The following is a 7,169-nucleotide window of genomic DNA, read 5'->3' as shown; positions in this document are numbered from 1 at the left end:
TCGACTCCTTCTATCAAGTTTGGCACAGCCTCCTTGGTCAGTTTTTTCGTCACAGAATGCCAGATTGCCTTGAACTGTCTTTCGCGTCTTCTTGAGGTTTCGCTTGATGATTACTCAATATTTTCGATTTTGAGGAGCTTGAGCGTATTGGGGAGTTTAACGTCCTTGGGTATCACCTGGGTGTTTTGTTATTTGAGGAAGGGCAACGGACGTAGTTCCAGGCATTGTTGCACATAAGTTTCCTGGTTGATGGTCCCGGTTGTGATGTAAATGCCTCTCTTTAAGCTACAGGAACAGATGGTCTGCCACATTTCTTTGCGAGCTTCGACAGCTTAATTTGGTTGAAAATCTCTGACAAGTTTCCTCCTTCAGTTGATGTATAATATTCCTGCCTTTAAAACTGTTTAAAGTTTGTCTTGACGTAGATTTTGTTATTCTATACCATGCAATCAAACTTCGTCAACATCTTCATGTACAGCTTTCGAGATCGTTTTCTGTCCGAAATGGGTTGCTTATTGTGAAATCCTAAGTGCTAGTGGAAAAGGGACCATCCAGCTGGCTGTGTTTCTGCACTTGTAATCTGCTTGAGGGTAGGATGCTGAAAGAGGATGTGTTAATGGCGGATGCGTTACACTGTCTGAGTATCTCAACTCGTACCACACACTTATCACCACGATTAGGAATGGAGTTACCACCTTCTAGTAAATCGAAAGTCGAGCTTTCTGTGTTTTCCCGATTCCCGTTAAGTTATTAGTCGAGCTTGTCCCTTTCTCACTATTCGAACATCGTGGAGAACATCTGTGTAGCAGCACAGAGAACAGACATATAAGCTAGAACAAGCTTTCCCGAAAAACCTGTGTTGACATTCAAATGAAAATACGTTAAAAATCTTCATCGCATACAAGTTCGTATGCGTGAATCACCATTGTATCCAAGTTGGCACGCTAGATCCGTATACTAATTGCTGGCCGATCGTAGCGCCGACTAGTGGCAGCATGAAACGAACCTTGCGACGACTAGGAGTCTTGTAGAATTTGAGCCTCGGAATTTGCTTGAAATTCCCATAGATTTCAACATCATGTCACATGGAGTCACATACATCGAGGATCGTCAGTACCTGTTCGTGATTTTTTTCTCCAAATCATAATACAAGGTATTGGGAATTACTGAAAATAGTAATTTCATTCAAGGATGGTGTGATTCACCACTCCCCAAATATAAACCTTGTTAAAAATGAGTTTTCAAACATCGGCGCTACTTTACTTATTTTTTAAATCGTTGATGAGAAATATTTTGTCAGAAGGATGTGCCACCACGCTGGAAGGTTCTGACGTAAGATTTGAACAAAAACAACCCCCACCCCTATTGTCATGTCTTGTCTTAGAGTAAACCGTGCAACCAGATTTGCTTATATTATTTCCGCGTGGAATAAATTAAATTTAGATTAACCGCGTAAAAGGTAGTTTACATTTAACCGCTACAAAAACCACTACTCATTGCTAGTCTGATTATTCTCACTAGGGCATTGCAATTTTTTTTTTGAATTCTCAAAGCCCCCCCCTCATATTGAGACAATTGTCAAAGTAAGCTCAGATGCCTAATTTCACATCATTTGGACAATTTTAGACCCCCGCCCGCATCGCTTGAAATTTTTTGAAATTGGTACTATGGGAAAATATGGAGGAAAAATACATTAAACGCTATAACTTTTGAAGTAGCAATCAGAAAATTACAATTTATACCTCTTTTGAAAGAAAATAATTTTAGTATTCGATATTTTTGTTTCTAGAAAAATACGGGAAAGTGGGGTATTGGGTCATTTTGGCCCCAAAATCCCATATTTTTAATGATTTTTCTGCTCCGTGATGCAAATTATACATATTTTGTAGTTTTTCTAATGTGAAAAAAATCTCAGAAATCGAACGGAACCCTTTTGACCTTAGTCAGAATACGAGAAGTTGGGGTTATAGGGCTTTTTGTCATTTATATTAAATTTTATCATTATCTCATGCATATATCTCTATTATTCTTCAATCAATTTTCATAAAATGTAACTTGTTGAACGTGTAAAATTCTGAGGAATAAAACAAAAATAAAAACGTTAGAGGTAAAATTCAGAAACATCATACTTTTTGATATTTACTCTACAAATCTCATTTTTTTCATTATTTGTCCTAATACCTCAACTTCCCCTATTTTTCCAGGAATGAAACTTTTCTCATGTGATCTCTAAGCATATTTTACAGCAAATGTAGTAAATTAAATAAGAATTTTGTTGTTAAATGTAGTTAATATGTGCGATTTGATGATAAAAATGTGAAATCAACACTATATGAGAAAATGATGAAGTTTAATATGAATGACAAAAGGCCATTTAACCCCAACTTCTCGTATTCGGACAACGGTAAAAAAGACTCCGATCGATTTTTGAGATTTTTTCACATTAGAAAAACTACAAAATATGTACGATTTTCATCACGGAGCAGAAAAATCATTAAAAATAGGGGAGTTTGGGGCCAAAATGACCCAGTACCCCACTTTTCCGTACTTTCCTTGAAACAAAAATGTATCCATTCAAATAATAAGAATATTTCCTTTCGAATGAGGTATAAGCTGTAATTTTATGATTTCTACTTCAAAAGTTATAGCATTTAATGTATTTTTCCTCCATATTTTCCCATAGCACCAATTTCAAAAAATTTCAAGCGAAGTGGGCGGGGGTCTAAAATTGTCCAAATGATGTGAAATTTGGCATCTGAGCTTACTTTGACATTTGTCACAATATGAGAGGGCCTTCGAGAATTCAAAAAAAAATTTTTTTTGCAATGCCCTAATGCTCACGCTTGGGTTAAGTGCTTTCAAATTTGAGTTGAATTCACTGAATTTGGAATAAAACTTAAACAACTCAAAGTACCTTATTCAACGGAAAAGCTCTATTAAATCGAAACTCTTCCTGCTTCCTAATCAAAATGATGACAATATTTTCAAGAAGCAAGTTAATTTTTGTTCGTTGAACTTTATGGGTATAATAGACAATAATGGACGTCACGCACAAATTTCTCACTTATTGAGAAATCATGAACCGGACGAAGTTGTCAATGAGATCGGTTTTGCAACAAAGGAACATTAACAAATACCAAGTTTCATGCTCCCATTGAGACTGAATTGGAGCATAAAGAAAAATGATTCTGCCAAAGGCTTTCCTCAAAAGAACGATTCTTCTTGTACGCTCGCTTGGAAACATTTCCAGCGTCTGATCTCGGGACTAAAAACCATAAAAAAAACTAGGTTAAATTCCATCAAGCAAAATGCCATTAGTTATTTCGAAAAAAAAAACGTTCCACCAGCTTCCAAAACATTTCCATAAACTATCAATTCCGTTCTGGTTGGTAGCATCTCCATTGTCCTGTACAGTCAGCAATCGACTGCAGAATCGATCAATAGCGCACTAACGATGTTCAGTCTGTGCCAAACTGCAAAACAAATTTGCAAGTAGTTTGGCACAAACCACTCACTAAATGTATGTATGAATGAATGAATGAATGAACGAACGTGCTACCACTTATATAGAGAGCCATCCCCGGCTCCTATCGATCTACATCGACTTGTGTATACACTAATGGCAAAATAACCAGCCAACAAGTAGAAAACAACCGACTCAACTCCGTCAGTGCTATCGACTGCCCGGGTCTATCTCTAATTGCTGTCGAAGAATCTTGAAAACACCCGCGCATCCCGGGGCACCCTAGCCCAGTTCTCCCACATCGCAAACAAAACTAATATCGGCCTCCCAGTAAAACTTGTGGTAGACCGAAAACATACCCATGTACTGCAACAACAGCAAAGCAATAGGGGCTCAGTGTCAGACGTTCGTAAAATGTGGAAGCAAGCAGGAAGGATGGGCTGTGCAAGCAGAACACGACACCAGTACCGAAAAACAAAACAAAAATGCTGCTTCTACCGAAAGTTTAACGCTCCCTCATTACGTTGGCAATCAAGTGCCTATGTACGTACGTACCTAATACTGCCGTTTGAAGAGGGTTGTGCCATAAGAAGGCGAAATGCTTCTCGGTAAGCTGCCAAGAATGGCTGGGATTATCACTGTTAGTTCCGAGCTAACAAATAAGCTGGTTAGAAACGTAAACCCACTTCGTGATAGCACAGTTTGATACCTATCATGCCAGGCTTTGAGCCAGCACTACGAATCGTAACTTTGAATCATCCAGAGCAGAAGTCTTATAATTGAATCTGGGTCGGTATTTTTTGATCTACGCTACTGTCGATCTCGGTGGTAACTAGCAAGTCGTAAAACATGAACGAAAACTTCCCAATATACTCATTGCTTGGGAACGTGGAAGAAAGAAAAAGTTTTTTTTCTTCCAAACCGAATAAAAAAAAAGTTGCATAAAGTACAGTGGAACACGAGAGTAGGTATTGAACATCCTGCTGAGCTAGGCGGAGGATGGGTACAACGGCTGCAATAAAAAAAATAACATATTTTGCCAAATATGCTCCCAGTTCCAACCGGGCCTAGGAAGAAAGCTATAAACACTAATGGATGGGATCTCGGAAGAAATGTTGGAAAAGAATAAAACTTCCTTTGAATATTCAATTGGAGTGGGTCGATCGCACTAGACAAGAAGAGGAGACTAATGGTGTAATGGTGTTGTAGTTTGCAGACAAAAGTTTCCTAAGTTGTGGAGAAAGGGAGCACTCTTATTTTGTTGTGTTCACTTCAACCTATGCAGATGCTTGTGCATTAATTTTATGGTGATTTGTGGAACAGATGCAACATAGAAGAGCGATTGATTGTGATTGTTTCATTGGATCCCTTTCTCAATCGCCAAGAAAGACGTTTCATATCCCAAATCGCAAATCGAACATGGAAAGAAAATATATAATCTTACATTTAAGGAGCAGGAAAGTTCTGCTAACCACAACGCTTATACATATCTATTGGCAAATACATATATCTCAATCTTGTGAAACTCCCATCCCCGGCACATCATTAGTAAATCGAAAAGGTATGGATCCCGGTTGGACCACGGATAGCAAAATAGAAAAATATTTTCTCCTGGAATTGGCGCAAGGATGAAACGAAAACTTCGTTGAACCAGCAACCAATAAATAGTGGAAAGTCTGTTTGAATAGTTTGCAACCCACTAACCGAACACTGTAGCCAGACGTGTGCTGCAGGTTTGTAGGTACAAGCTTCTAATAGTCGGTCCCATCTTGCCAAACCGTTTGGGAACAGAATTGCAATAAATTCCGTTTTCTTGTGTGACTTGGTGAGCACACAAATCGACTTCCATCCGGTCGTTGTGTGTGTGTGTGTTCAAGAAGCGCCGTGCATGTCTTTTCGTCGAGCGAACGGATGAGAAATTGAAAATTGTTTCACACTTCGGTTCGGTTTTGCCCATTTACTAAGTTTATGGTACCTTTTAATGGGCGATAAAGATGAGAAACTATATATGCATTGCTGATATTAGTATCAAAAACGGTGATTAAATAAAGTTCTAATCGTGTCAATAAATTTATTATTAATTTGAAATAGGCGAGAAAAAAATGCATTCACACCATAAGGTACCACGAACGAGATGCTACGAGGGTAGTGTATGAAACGTGAAAAATGATGTCAGTTTTTTACGATTCGTTTTACTCGAGTAGGTGAGTTCAGGAAGCTCCTCCCCACGGGGTACCTATTCAGCCAGAAAGTGTTTCGCTTTCGTGAATTTTTTGTATATCATTATGAAGCGTTAAGCTATTTATTAAGTATATTATCATTGATGATTAAAACAGATACAAGTAGTCCTTAGTGGCTTCCTTGGGTAACGTCTTAAATAATTTCTGTCTAGGATATGCTGAATTCTTCGTCACTCTGGACTCTCACAACATGAACTGTTGGTGAATTCATGGGAAAAAGTTTCTTCAAGTAATGGATTTAAATTCTTCTTATTTCGCTCTGATTCCTTTACGGAACTCCAAGTTAGTGTGCGGTGCAAATCGATTTAATCATCATCCATGTACACGAGAATCTTGCATCAATCGTGGTTTTATTCGATGCTGTGTTGCATGAAGTCTTTCATGATGTTGTTGCTGGCATCGGTAAAACTACTGAACGTTATTACTATCAGGTTACCCCCACTTCCGCAAAGATTATCACCGTTGTCCTTCTGTGATTTTCTGATTTCTTTGCTTAGCCAGAGAAATTGTACTGCACTGTTTGTGTAGTGGATAAGCAACAAAGCGGTAGAATTGATTGCTTAGTTCATTGATCAGCAACAGCACAGACATGACATGTCATGTAGACATTCTAAACCGGATACATAACTCAACAAAAACTTCTTTCTCTGCTTAAATCTACGTAGGTTTCCTAAAACGAAACAACCATAATCCGTGCCGTATGTGAGCTTGCTATCATTTCAAATTTGTACAACTGTTGCAATGTATCGCATACAAGCTGCGATATATATCGCACGCAAGCTGCCGGGCTCTGTTTATAAATACTTTTTTGTCTAATGTGGAGTGAAAAATAAATAACAACAAGTATGTATCGATTTTGTTGGTTCTTTTCGGTAAATTAAAGATTAAGAGAAACGAAAGCAATGAATTTGAAAGACAGATAGGTATTCTAGAGCGAATCAGTTATATACTTAGAAAGGAAAACTAGGACCAGGCTGGCTGATATGGATATGACCGAAAGGATCCAAAGTCTACCGCATGGTCGCTGTTAGAGCATAACTCATCATGATCTTTTACCGTGAAGAATCAAGCCTGAGAGTGGATTATCTTCAGACCTCCGAGCCTCGACAAAAAATCTATTTACTACAATGACCAAATTCTTACAACTATCAGTTATTTCAGCTACCATTTGAGTTTTAATTTAATTTTATTTATTTAAAATAGTTTTAATTTCGAGGGTCATTTGCATTTATTGGAAATAGTACAAATCGAAGAAAAAACCGAAAATTATTACGTTCTCGGGGTATTTCACTTTACTGTCTTCTGCTTGTTGGTAATTCAGTCTACCCTCTCCTCGCTCTCGTCTACGTCCATGTCGTTGTCGCTAGAGCAGTTTTGGTGTTCACTAATGGTTGTTTTTGTGGTTCTTATGTTTCTTATGTTTCTAAGTGGCCTTAGTGTGTCCGTCTTCTTAATTGATTGTTCCT

Source organism: Topomyia yanbarensis, chromosome 1 (genome assembly GCF_030247195.1).
Source record: "Topomyia yanbarensis strain Yona2022 chromosome 1, ASM3024719v1, whole genome shotgun sequence".
Taxonomy (NCBI): Eukaryota; Metazoa; Arthropoda; class Insecta; order Diptera; family Culicidae; genus Topomyia; species Topomyia yanbarensis.
The sequence above is the reverse complement of the archived record's forward strand: the minus strand, read 5'-3'. Positions refer to the sequence as shown.